The following is a 14,773-nucleotide window of genomic DNA, read 5'->3' on the forward strand; positions in this document are numbered from 1 at the left end:
AATGATGCACGAGATAGTTGGGCAACCTGGATCCTTATATTTAGGAAGAATGTTATGCTGTAAAATTGCACTCACATTTTCAGCCAGAAATGCCTTCTTCTTGACATTTAAACGACGCTTGACAGTGCACAAATCTTTTAAAAATTTTGCATATGAAGGCACTTGTTTGATTGCATCAAGAAGAGGTACATTGATTTTTACTTGCTTAAAAAGCTCAAGAATTTCAGAGTTTGGTTCAAGCTTTTGCAAGGGCTTTAATCTTTGTGGAAATGGTGCAGGAAAAGGACATTCAATTTTTTCAGTAGATGTTGGTGCTTCAGTTTCTTCATTATCCTTTTTTTTTGTCTTGTGAGAGTCAGAATCAGGTATGACTTGTGTTTGTTCTGGGACTGGTCGGTCAATAATCTTTCCACTTCGCAAAGTTATTATACTCTTTGCTTGCTCTTTATGCGAAGTTGAAGATGATGCATTGCTACCGCCATAGACTTGAGGGTTTGGTTGTGGTTGAGCTGGTAGCTTACCCTTCTCTTGAGCACTTAAAGCAGTGGTCAGCGTTGTCAGTTGATTTCTTAATTCATCATTGATTTTAGCTTGACCTTGCATGAAAGATTGCAAAGTTTCTTCGAGACTGGATTTTTGAGGGGGTGCGTGTGCATAATGAGGTGGCAGAGGTGGAGGAGTTGGGTTATATACTTGTTGAGGTTGGACATTCCTCCACCTGAAATTTGGATGGTTCTTCCATCCAGGGTTGTAAGTACCCGAAAATGGATTATTGAAAGATTTTTTATATGTATTCATAACATTAGCCTGATCGTGCAAGACTTTCTTGAATGCGGGTATTGTGGGGCAATCAGTGATGAGATGGCCAGGCATCTCGCAAATCCTACAACACTCGCTGTTATGTTCTACGATCTTGACGGGTTCAATCCTTCTAAGTTCAATTTCCTCTACCTTCCTAGTAAGGGCTGCCATTTTAGCTTGAATATCATCCTGAGTATTAAGGTTGTAAAGGCCCCCGTGTGGAATGCTAGTAGGCTTAGGCAAAGGTTTATTCACTCTATCCCCTGTATCCCATAATTGTGCAGTCTCTGCGAGAGAGTCTAAATAGTCCCATGCCTCATCGAGTTGCTTTTCCAAAAATAGACCATTGCACATAGTCTCTATAAATTGTTTTAACTGTGGAGACAATCCTTCGTAAAAGAAACTAATGGTTCTCCATGTTTCAAACCCATGATGAGGACAAGAGAGAAGCAAATCTTTAAATCTCTCCCAGCATTCATAAAATGTTTCATGGTCTTTTTGCTGGAAATTACTAATGTGCCTTTTCAAAAAGTTAGTCCTTTGTGCGGGAAAGAATTTTTTCAAGAATTCTCTTTGCATATCATGCCATGTTCCTAGCGATCTAGGTCTCAAGGAGTTCAGCCATATTTTGGCTTTATCCTTTAAGGAAAAAGGAAACAAGGTCAATTTAAGGACATCTTCCGATACATTTGGCACTCTAAATGTGATGCTAATTTCCTCAAAATCCTTAAGGTGAAGATAAGGGTTCTCGGATTCCATCCCATGATACTTGGGCAGCAATTGAATTACTCCTGGTTTGATTTCAAAGTGTCCTACATTTTCAGGAATAATCATGCATGAAGGTTGACTAGTCCTAGTGGGATGTAAGTATTGTCGAAGTGTCATAACTGGGGGTCTACCTTCATCACCATGGTGACTTCCTACATCATCAGGAAAATTTGCCATCTCACAAGGTGTGAGATACTGCGAAGGAATTTCAAGGGTGTGTCCTAAGGGATGATCTAAAGTTGTACGACTTAATCGACCGGTGTCGTCCCTATCCCAACCTAGCATACAAAATTTCAGAGTTTATTTATTTGTTTGTTTTTTTTTGTTTTTTTTTATAATGATTACCCTTGATCTTTTCTTAAAGTTCTTATCAATTTTCAAGTAGCAACAAGGGTTAATGAGATATGATGATAATAAAATTCTGATTCTAAACAAAAAAATTAAACACAAAAAATTCAAAGCAGACAGCAGCATATCAAGTGGTGCAAAAATAAAATTGTTCTCCCAAGTGCAGGAGAATCGCACAAGTAGTAAATTCTCGAGAGTCCGAGGTCGAATCCTCAGAAAACGATCTATAGATTATTAGCGTAATTTTTAGATGTAATTTTCAGTTGAATAAATATGTGGATTAAGATGATGTTTTGATTTTCAGAAATTAAAAACAGAGAATAATAGATTAATAAACAAAGTTCAATGAAATAGAAATGGTTAGGGATCCGGAATCCCCCTTGACAATATTGCGTTCAAGAAATAAACTCGGTAATTCTCGATCAAGGATTATTAGAATAGTTCCAATCATGAAATATATCTTTTGAATATATGAACTCAATGTCTAAGCATTCATCGTGCCAGTTATGTCTACGACAAATCAAATATTAGAGCAATCCATGCATTAATAAATATAAAACATGATGAATCTATCTAAAAAAAAATATGAGAGAATCAGATCATATGAAAAGATGTAAATCCATTAAAACTAAAGTTCAGAGTTTACTTCGAGAAAGTAACAAGTCAAGGGTTCTCCCATCACCCTTCACCGAAGGATTCAGCCCTCCATTAAAACATTAGCCTCTCCCTCTTTTTTTTTTTCTTTTCTTTTCGGAAGAACAGGGCATCCCCTGTTTCTTCCTTCTCTTTTTTTTTCTCTCAAAATGCTAGAGGCCGGCTTCTCTGTTTTCCTTCCGCATGAGGGATTGAGGCTCTGTTTCACCGAATGAGGCCCCCCTGTTTCCGAAAAGAGAGTCCTTTATACCTCTCGATGGACTCCCTGATCACACGGGATGCTCCTCTCGTGCTGGCTGCCGAGTATCCCGGACGCGGAGAGGCTGTGATTGCGGGATCTTTGGTAAGGGAGGAAGGCGCGTGGACGGCTGGGAGCTGATCACGGATCCTGGGATGCTGATGATCTTCGGATGCGGAGGGACGGTTGCATAGCAGAAATGGGAGATCGCACGCGGACGGCTGGAGGCTCTAGGATGCGAACTCGGAAGGCTGAGACGCGTTGGATGCTGGGATGAAGTCAGATCTTTGCTAGAAAATCGCTGGGAAGAGATGCGGAAATGCTGGGATTCTTGCGCTTGGGATGATGTAGACGTGGACTCGAAAGCTTGGATCTTGAAGAGTGCTGGAGATGCTCGGGATCGGAAGGAGGTTTGGAGCTGGGATCACGGTCGCTGGGAACTCGGGGGAGCTGGTTCACGGACGTGTCATGCTGGGAAGCGTGTTGCTCGGGAGATGATGAATGCTGGCGAACGGAAGGAGGATTGGAACCGACAGCTGCTAAATCAATGGGAGAAAAACTCGGAAGCTAATCCACACGCGGAAGGCACTCGATCTGATCCGCGGATGTGGGGGGAAACTGCAACTCGGATGCTCTATGGAAGCTGGGAGACTTCACGGGAGGATGAGATGGATGCACTGGAAACTGAACGGTGAAGATGATGAGTTGCACGTGGGCTCCATCGGGCTGAGATGCATGGGCTTCTGGGAATTGGTTGCAGCGAACTGGCTGGCTGAACTTAGGTTCCTTCTAGTGTGCAACTGGGGTTGAACCATGCAGTTGATTGGTCACCTGCGGTGATGCGCATTTTAACTTTGATTTACGATCACCTGCACCCCACAAAAATAAAATATTAATGCAGCACTGTTATCATTATTTGTTAGCAATAATGCTAATTTAAGTGATGTGTAGATCGCACTTTTGTGCTCTCATCACACCCCCCAACTAGCTTATTGCTAGTCTCTAGCAATGAACGAGCAAATAATAAAATGAGAGTACAAAATGTGTGGTTTAACCTTTGACTTTTTATTGAAGCTAAAGACATAAAACTAAGATATGTACTCACTTTCGTAGGAATCACGATTGCACTTAGCACGTGCAACAAGCCGTTAAACCCCTAGGTTACCCTAGTGGACGAGTGTTGTCTCGTGAGGGTTTTCAGGGATGTTACCCACAAACATCATGAATTATATGACATGAGATTCTAATAAAAATAAACCCTAAGCTAATACACATGTAATTAATTGACATATATTTTCAAGTATGGCAACCGTCAAAGCAAGGAAATATAAAAGTGAAGTGTGTATCAAATCGCATGACTTTCCCAGAGTACTAATACCTCCACCACAACAGGGCACCGCCTGAGTTTTAGGTGCACTACTCAAGTTCACAGTATTTTCTACAATTCGTTAGAACCTGATCCATCAAATTTTCAGAATATCACATGTTGTCTAAATTTGTCAAGAATGGTTCGCATGTAAAGAAAGAGCTATCAATCCCAACTAAACAACCCGGGTACACAGAGGTCTAATACAATGGAGTCAAACCAGCCATTACCACATGTCACTAGGTTCAGCCTGACCAACTCATTCATGCTTATTTTTATTTCATTTTTTTTTTCAACACATATGACGACTATAGCTGTCCAACCCCATTAGGCTCTAGTAAGGTCCATGTAGCGAGCTTTCAGCCAATGACTCCCGATCCAGTTGACTCAAGACATTAGGTGAAACACCCCTCGGACTTAATTACTCGGACCAGACTACGCCACGAGGCCAGACTTATCATCATAAGGACTTTTTTATTTATTTTTTTTATTTTATTATTTTTTTTTAAATAGCAATTATGCAAGAAAAAAGGAGGTAGACTGAACCATATAGATATTTTATTTTATTTTTTATGTATATGTGACTGCATCGTGACTATAGGTCAACCAAGGTCGGATCATAAGGCACCTAAGTAATCTAACTGGGATATTCAACCTCTATCTTTATGTGAAAACCAAATCATGAACCTTATGGTACGAATAAGGATACTCGTACTTATTTTATGGATAAGGCTAACAAAAATGCAGTTAACAAATGTGAACTCCTGAGGCTTTCCTATTGTTATTAAGTACACGTGTGGGGATCTAATAATAGGTCTCTGATCAGTCATAGTATGCATGTGTTCCTTGCCTTAATAGTTGCACAAACTTAATATGGAAATACATGTGCATTTGCTCAGAAAAGAAAGTAATAGAATAAATCAAATGCAAAAACAAGTTTTTTTTTTTTTTGCAAAAAGATTTTTTTTTAAAAAAAAGATATTTTCCTCCCCCCAACTAAAACATTGCATTGTCCTCAATGTAAAAGATGCAAGAAAACTATATATGAGAGACAATAGAGAAAATAATAGAGAGAAGAAGAATACCTTGAGCCGTTGATTTCCAGAAAAGAAGACCTACAAAATAAGAAGAAAACTAGAAATAAAAGAAAAAATAATAATTCTAACTAATATACACATACCTTGGCCTTCATGTTCAGTCATAAGAAGGCTCCCCCAAGGAAAAGGAGTCCTCTTCATCTGCAAAATTTTCAAGAAAAGGTTTTAATCTGTGTCCATTAACCTTAAAAATTTTGCCATCATGTGGATTCTCAATTTCAATTGCCCCGTGTGGAAAAACAGTTTTTACAATGAAAGGACCTGTCCATCTTGATCGTAACTTTCCAGGAAACAGATGTAAGCGAGAGTCATACAAAAGAACTTTTTGTGCAGGTTCAAAAGATTTTCTTAGAATTGAGTTATCATGCCTAATTTTCATTCGTTCTTTACAAAGTCTAGCATTGTCATACGCATCCCGACGAATTTCATTCAACTCACTTAGTTGTATTTTTCTGGCTAAACCAGCATCTGACAGTTCAAAGTTTAATTTTCTAATGGCCCAATACGATTTATGCTCTATTTCAACAGGTAGATGACATGCTTTTCCATAGACTAGCCGATACGGGGACATACCAAGAATAGTATTATAAGCAGTACGGTAAGCCCATAATGCGTCAGAAAGTTTTAAAGACCAGTCTTTGTGTGATGGATTCACCGTTTTCTCTAAAATTCGTTTAATCTCCCGATTAGCTAACTCAACTTGGCCACTAGTCTGCGGGTGATAAGGAGTTGCAATTCTATGAGTGATATCGTACTTTCGTAACAGGATCTCAAAAGGTTTGTTACAGAAATGTTTTTCCCCATCACTAATTATGACCTTGGGCATCCCAAACCTAGAAAATATATTTTCTTTAAGAAATTTCAAAACAAGTTTGTGATCATTAGTTCTACAGGCAACAGCTTCTACCCATTTTGACACATACTCAACACCAACTAAAATATACTCATATCCAAAAGACGGTGGGAATGGGCCCATGAAATCGATGCCCCACATGTCAAAAATTTCAATAGCAGTAATGGGCTGAAGAGGCATCATTTGCCTACGAGTTAGACTTCCAACACGTTGACATGGGTCACATGTCCTACAGAACTCGTGGGCATCTTTAAATAGTGTAGGCCAATAAAAACCACATTGTAACACTTTAGCTGCCGTTTTCTTAGATGCAAAGTGTCCTCCGCAAGCATTGGCATGACAGAAAGAGAGTACACTTTGTATCTCATGATCCGAAATGCATCTTCTAAAGATTTGATCATTGCAATACCTTTAATCCTAGTATATAATAATATTATATTGTAATATATCTAAAGCTTTGCGGGTCGACTCTGACAGAGAACATTTTCTCTGATACGCCCAGCGAGTCGACCTCTTCATAGCTCGAGTCGACCCCAAGAAAACTCGAGTCGACTCCACCTGAGAAAACAGAAGAGGTCGTCTCTGGATTCTCTGAGAGAGTCGACCCCAGCCAGGCTCGAGTCGACCCCTCTTCTCGAGTCGACTCCAATCAGGTCAAAAACTCTGATTGAACCCAAAATTGAATCCAATTCAATTTGGCTCATCCTAAATCCATTTACTCAATCAAATTGAGTTTATTAGTAATCCAATTACTAATTAATCATCCAATAATTACTTTAATTATTTTATATGATAATTTGCTAATCAAATTGACCAAATTATCCCTAAATGATTCTTAATCATTCATCAGCCTGTTGGGAATTGTGTCCCAAAGCCAATTTATTAGTTGTAAGAAATTGAATTATGTATATGTTTTATTAAAATGAATAAAAATTTATTCTGGCAATTTTCTATTCATCACAAGTGTTGCATCTTCAAATTGAACTCCTGTGTATTGTGATGAAGTCCTTAGGACTAATTTAGTGGATAAAAGAGGTTTTATCATTTAGTGCTTAAACCAGTTCGCGACCAAATGACGAGCTGTCAATTGGACGATAGCTATGTCAAGTATAGGTCGTTGTGTGCCATTTAGTTGGTTGTCTTCTTAAACCAAGGAGTGTGGAGACACTGTATGGCATACAGGTGAGATGTAGGAGTACATCGTCACTGAATAGTGACTCACCTGCGTAGCACTCCACTGTCGGGAGTTAGCTCGTAAAACGTATGGGCATAAGTACCCCTTAGACCTGAGACTGTCACGGTGACTTGCAAGCAACTCACTGTACTTAGGCACTGGATGACCTGAATTTCTAATTCAGGGATCGGAAGGATGCTGGGTGCAGTCAAGTACTCGCGAAGTCTGTGTATGAGTCAAGATGGGATTGACCGCTTCAGATTTTAGGAGTTGATGTCTCACTGTATTTCAATTCAGTAAAACCTTGGCCAGGGTAAACCAAGTGATAAGTCACTTGATTTGATTAATTGAAATACACTATGAATGATCGGACCCAGAGTTCGACAGTCTACTCTGAGGTCATCTTGAGCATCGAAGGTCATAGGGATGAATTATGCAACAACCATACGTCTAGGTTCTTGAATGTTGCTTTGCATATTTGACCTATCCGGACGTCGGGTATCATTGCTAGATGGTCACCTCGATTAGTGCATGGAGTAGTCCATGTACTACCGGCTTAGTGTTCGAACCTATCGGAGTCACGCACATTAGTCAAGCTAAGTAGGAAGGTCTTGACCCAATTTAATTAAGAATTAAATTATGGGTCATTTGGAATTTGGCTCTGTCTATGTTCAGCTAGCACTGAACATGAGGTACATGCTAAATTTCATGGATGAACAACTAATTAAGTCTGTATTTCGGGTCAATCAAGTTTTAATTAATATAATTGAACTTGATCAGGACTCAATTGTTGAGATTGGATTTGATTGGGTCTAAATTAGTGTAATTGGGCTCGATCATGATTTAATTGGGATTTAATTTCGTATTTGTTCTGATCTAAGTCGGACTTGGATCGAGCCGAAACTAGACCCAATTGAATCTCCTATGAGTCAGACTCATGTGGAATTTTTTTCGGGTCAAAAATTCATTCAAATGGGCTGCAAATTTGGTTTAGAACCAAATAGACTAACTTATGATCAAATGGGCTAACCCATTTGTATCACAAATTGACTTTTCCCATTTAGAGTGGTTGCTGACTGTTCGTCCGATTTCCGTCTACCATAAAATATGCTAGACAGATCATTGTTAGAACCGACGAACAAAAGTTAAATTTAATTTTACTCTTACCTTTCCTACTTGAAGAATAGTGGTTGTAAGAGGTCGATCCACAGGGAGGCGATTGGAGTTGCATAAAAATTAGAAACGTTCAGTCCGATTCAAAATCGATTTTTGAATAACGAAAGAAAAACATTACGTTGGAGATGTTGACGGATTCTCTGGTCTACCGGAGAATTATTTTTAATTGAAATTAACTAGAAGACATATACTTAGATTTAAAGAGCATTTATATATTTAATGGAAAAGAAAGACTTTGGCATAAATTAAAATGGATCAAAAACAAGAAGATTGAAGCGAACACAAATTGCATGAAGGAAGATTTAATTGTATTGCATAACAGAAATTAAAATTGCAGAATGAATATAACTTTCTACCCAAGTAAACTCTCAAAAATTAAAACTCAAAACAAAACCTAAAATAAAGCTAAAAAAAAATAAGAACAACATGCTCTCAAACTCAACATATAACTTCTCAATTAAAACTTTCAATTAAAGTACAACTAAAAAAAAATACATTGTTCTCGTGAACTCAAACTAAAGAAAAACATTGCTCTCCTAAATTTAAAAAAAACTAAACTCAAACAAAGCTAATAAAATATTCCTTTCTTTTTAACCCGAAACAGAGCATGGCTCTGTTTCTTTTTCTTTCTCTCTTCTCTCCCCTGTTACTTCTTGAACCAGCCCGCCACCACTCCGCCGAGAGCTCTCCCCTATTTATAGATCGCCACAGTATGGAGAGAAGGAGAAACGGGCGCGGGATCTCGGGAGGTGGACCGGATGAAGAGCGCCGCGGGTGTGGGATCTTTTCTTCTCCCTTGTTTCCGCACGGGATGGAGCTGCTGTGGATCTTTGAAATGGGCGGCCGGAATCGGTGCTGGGAGGAGCGGATCACGGCTTGGATTCGGGTGATGGCCGCTGAGAATGCGTTGGGTTGAGCGGACGAAGCTGGGAGGATCGTGCGCTGCTGCATCACGGAGGAGGGACGCTGATCACGGGGCTTCACGAGCGGCTGGGTCGCGGATGGAATCCGGAATGCTTCATGGCTGGCCGCAGCGGGATCAACGGGAGATTGATGTGCTGACGGAAGAAAATGAGATGGGAGGCTGAGACGGGCGCGATGCTGGGATTCGGATCGCGGAAGGAAGGAGAGGGGTTTTGGAATGGAGCTGGGAATGCGGACGGAGGCGTGATCGCGTGATCTGGATTGCTAGGATGGATCGCGTTGATGCTGGAGGAGGAGGCGCGGGCTAAGGCGGAGGAGTGCAGACGCGGAGGAGGGGATGCTGTTGTGAACCGTTGGGAGGAGCGGAAGAAGCCGGGAGGGAGCTGATCTGGATGCGCTGGATGCGGGGACGTTGATCACGGAAGAGGGCTTTACTGGGAGGAGGCGATCGTTCATTTCCCGGCTGGTTGCGGGATGTCCGGACGCGGAGGCTGCAGTGGAATGAAATCACGGGATCACAGGGGCTCGTGTGCGATGCTGGGATCATTCCTTCTCCCCTGCACGAATGAAGCTGGAGATTTGAGAGATAGGCTGATATGGAATGAAATTGGGATGAGCGGGGGTCTCTCGTGATCGCATGGACTGGCTGGACTTGAATTGAGCTCGGGCTGCTGCGCATTGGACTCAAACCCAATGTTATTGGGTCTTTTGGACTCCTTGCACTCAAACACAAATAAAATGTTAATTAATTAATTTTATTATTAAAAATTAACTATAATACTAATTATGGTGGTACGATGATTGCACTTTTGTGCTCTCATCACACCCCCCAACTAGCTTATTGCTAGTCTCTAGCAATTTATTGCGAAAATAAGAGTGCAAAAGTGTTATTTATTATATAAATATACTAAGATAAATACTCACTTTCGTAGAGCATTACGATTGCACTTAGCATGTGCAACAAGCCGTTAAACCCCTAGGTTACCCTAGTGGACGAGTGTTGTCTCGTGAGGGTTTGCAGTGAAGTTACCCACAAATTTCATCAGTCAGGGATTTCCAAATTTTAACTCGAAATTTGAACAAGTATTACTGTATGAAACTAGAATTGCAAGGACAATAGAGACTTGTTGTTATCATATTTAAACAGACTCTAACTCAAATTTCATTACACCCCATCTATCTGCTAACAAGTCAAGAATGTAGTGAGGTGCAAGATAGTATCATATAATTGAGTGGCTTTCACTTACTTCCAACATGATCACTCCAATTTTCAAGATTTTCTAGAGTTAAATGGTAATGAACACCCCGGATTTATTTTTTTTTTTTTTCAGACTGCATGCTAAGAAGAATGACTTGTGCAATATCTAGCCTTATTAAGCTTTCTAGCTAACCCATGTAGCGAGTGTTAGGCCAATGACTCCCGATCCAGATGGCTCAGGGCACTAGGTGTAGAGACACCCTAACAGGCTTAATAACTCAAGTTAACTAGGCTTCAAGGCCAAATTAGTCACTCAGAGTTTAATCTCAATGTCCTCACCTTTTTACGCGAACACTCGCTGCTTGCCAGGCAGGAGGCCCGGTTACTCAGTGAGAAGACTTAAATTAAACTCATTATTTTATTTTATTTTATCTCTTTTTTTTTCTTTTTTTCTTTTTTTTTTGGTTAGGCTAGGGTGTTCATCACACATATAACTCTAAATTATCCCAAAAATTAAAAGTATTCATATTAGTCGTAAGTTTACATACCCCACTATTCATGTGCTTACGTGTAGGTGCTAACTCATCTTGTATCATGTTAGCAGAAGATAGGTGGGATGAAAACTTAAGCTAGAACTGCTATCATATTTCTTAACTCAAAGCTATTGTCAGAGCAATTCCTAGTTTGTACAGCCAAAAAGATTAGAGTTTGAGTTAAAAATTTGAAATCCCCTCTTTTTTTTATTATTTTTTGAAATTTTAATAATTTTTTTTTTAATTTTTTTTTTAATTGCATAAAAAAATCAAAAATATTCTCTCCCTTTTTTTTGAAGAAAAATCAAAAATATTCTCACCCCCATACCTAAATCTAACATTGTCCTCAATGTTAAAGAAAATTTAAAGCAGTAAGAGGACAGAGGAGAAGGTACCTGATATGGGCGGGTAAATTGGGGCAAAATACCCCCAAACCTGCATTTTTTTTTTGAGAATATTTACATGTTGGGTTGCCTCCCAAGAGCGCTAAGTTTTATGTCTTCAGCCAGACAATTTTAATTCATTCATGATAAACAGGGTCGGTCAGAAGTGACTCCTCAACTTCTGGACTCAGATACTCAAGGTATGGTTTTAAACGATGTCCATTGACTTGAAAGGATCTACCATCCTTGGTATTGCATATTACTACTGCACCATGCGGGTGCACTTTCTCTACTGTGTATGGGCCAGTCCAGCGAGATTTAAGTTTTCCAGGGAATAGATGTAATCGAGAATCATATAGAAGGACTTTTTGTCCTTGGTGAAATTCCTTACGAATGATCATTTTATCATGCATGATCTTCATGCGATCTTTGTACTTCTTGGCACACTCGTAAGCATCGTTTCTAATTTCTTCAAGCTCATCGAGTTGAAGCTTCCTATGTTCTCCTGCTTTGTCAAGATCGAAATTTAAATGTTTAATAGCCCAATAGGCCTTGTGCTCTAACTCAACAGGTAAATGGCAGGCCTTGCCATAGACAGTTCTATATGGAGACATTCCAATTGGTGTTTTGTAAGCCGTCCGATATGCCCACAATGCATCTGTTAACCTAAGGGACCAATCCTTTCGAGATGGATTGACAGTTTTTTCAAGGATGGTCTTGATTTCTCTGTTGGAAATCTCAACTTGTCCACTTGTTTGTGGATGATATGGTGTACTGACCTTGTGATTAATGTTGTACTTTCTCATAAGGGCTTTAAAGATTTTATTACAAAAATGTTTCCCCCCATCACTAATGATAGCACGAGGGGTGCCAAAACGAGCAAAGATAGATTCTTTAAGGAACTTGATCACCACTTTGTGATCATTGGTCTTACACGCGATAGCCTCAATCCATTTTGATACATAGTCAACTGCCACAAGAATGTACTGATGCCCAAACGACATAGGAAAAGGACCCATAAAATCAATACCCCAAACATCAAAAATTTCTATAATTAAGATAGGGTTCAGGGGCATCTCATTCTTTCTCGAAAGTTTTCCTAATCGTTGATATCGATCGCAAGATTTACAATAGTCATGCGCATCTCGAAAAAGTGTGGGCCAATAAAATCCGCACTGCAAAACTTTTGCAGCAGTTTTCTTCCCACTGAAATGACCACCACAAGCATGGTCATGACAAAAGAAAAGGACATTCCTTTGATCGTGTTCAGGGATGCATCGTCTAATGATTTGATCAGGACAGTATTTGAACAAGTATGGTTCATCCCAAAAATACCACTTCACACGAGCTAGGAAGCGAAATTGTTCCTGTTTGGTCCAAGAGCTGGGCATTTGTTCAGTAACAAGGTAGTTGACTATGTCAGCATACCATGGAACATTGGTGTGGGAAATCATCATTAGTTGTTCATCCGGAAAAGTTTCGGATACAGGTAAGGATTCCGCAGATGACTCAACAATCAGTCTGGACAAGTGGTCAGCTACTACATTTTCAGATCCCTTTTTATCTCGAATTTCGAGATCAAATTCCTGGAGCAATAGGATCCAACGAATGAGCCTCGCCTTAGCATCCTTCTTTGTGAGAAGGTACTTAAGGGCGGCATGATCAGAATAAATAAGGACCTTGGATCCTATTAGATAGGGACGAAATTTGTCTAGAGCAAAGACAACAGCCAACAACTCTTTTTCAGTGGTAGAATAGTTAAGTTGGGCATCATTCAGAGTTTTGCTTGCATAGTGAATCACGTGGGGAAGCTTCCCCACTCGCTGACCTAGGACGGCACCTATTGCATAATCGGATGCATCACATATGATTTCAAATGGCAGACTCCAATCAGGGGACCTTATGATGGGTGCTGAGGTTAGTTCAGACTTTAGTCTTTCGAAAGCAGTTATACAAATTGGCGAAAAATTAAAAGTAGCATCTTTCGCCAACAAATTGCATAAGGGTTTCGACAATTTACTGAAATCCTTGATAAAGCGACGGTAAAAACCCGCATGCCCTAAAAAGGATCTGACTTCCTTAACAGTCTTAGGAGGTGGCAATTTAGCAATTAATTCTACTTTGGCCTTATCCACCTCAATTCCTCTTTGTGACACAATGTGTCCCAAAATAATACCTGATTGGACCATAAAATGACATTTTTCCCAGTTAAGAACTAAATTTTTCTCTTTACATCGTTCTACAATAAGGGTCAAGTGATGCAAACATTCATTAAAGTTAGATCCGAATACAGAAAAGTCATCCATAAAAACTTCTAAAAATTTCTCCACCATGTCGGAGAAAATACTCATCATACACCGCTGGAATGTAGCCGGTGCATTACATAACCCAAAAGGCACGATAGGCAAAAGTACCATAAGAACAGGTGAATGTGGTTTTCTCTTGATCCTCATGTGCAATTGGTACTTGGTTATATCCAGAATAACCATCAAGAAAACAGTAATGAGAGTGGCCAGCTAGACGTTCTAACATTTGATCAATGAAGGGTAGTGGGAAGTGGTCTTTCCTAGTCATGGCGTTAAGTTTCCTATAGTCGATGCATACTCGCCATCCCGTTTGGACTCGAGTAGGGACTAACTCATTGTGATCATTTTTCACCACAGTAATGCCAGACTTTTTAGATACGACTTGAACTGGGCTTACCCACTGACTATCAAAAATAGGATATATAATCCCTACATCTAACAGCTTGATGACCTCGGCTCGAACTACGTCCTTCATGATTGGATTAAGTCGCCTTTGTGGTTCTCTAGAGATTTTTGCATCTTCTTCTAGATGGATTTTATGTTGGACCACAGAAGGACTAATCCCCTTAATATCAGCTATAGACCAGCCGATCGCTTCTTGATTTTTCTGAAGGATATTTAACAACTTCTCTTCCTATTCTTCAGTTAAATTTGATGCAATAATAACAGGTAAGGTGTTGTTGTCCCCTAGAAATGCATATTTTAAGTTTTCAGGCAGATCTTTAAGTTCGAACTGGGGAGGTTTGACACTTGAAGGTACTAGCTGGGATTCAAGTATAGGTAATGATTCAAATTTAGTAGCCCATCTGCTAGTATCCATTACAGGAATAGAATCTAGTAATGCATTAACCTCCTGATTCGACTCTCCTTCCTACAATCTTGACTGAATTGGGCCAAACATCTTTCTAGTGGATCAGAATAACTTGATTCCTCGAAGGACTTGCTGATTATGTT

The 14,773-nt window shown here is 39.7% G+C and overlaps 1 pseudogene; it reads left to right on the top strand.

The window, feature by feature from the left end:
* Positions 1-1,225: 1,225 nt before the first annotated feature.
* LOC120104359 lies at positions 1,226-1,323 on the top strand (annotated as a pseudogene).
* The last annotated feature ends 13,450 nt before the right edge of the window (positions 1,324-14,773 follow it).

This window comes from Phoenix dactylifera, chromosome 17 (assembly GCF_009389715.1).
Source record: "Phoenix dactylifera cultivar Barhee BC4 chromosome 17, palm_55x_up_171113_PBpolish2nd_filt_p, whole genome shotgun sequence".
Taxonomy (NCBI): domain Eukaryota; kingdom Viridiplantae; phylum Streptophyta; class Magnoliopsida; order Arecales; family Arecaceae; genus Phoenix; species Phoenix dactylifera.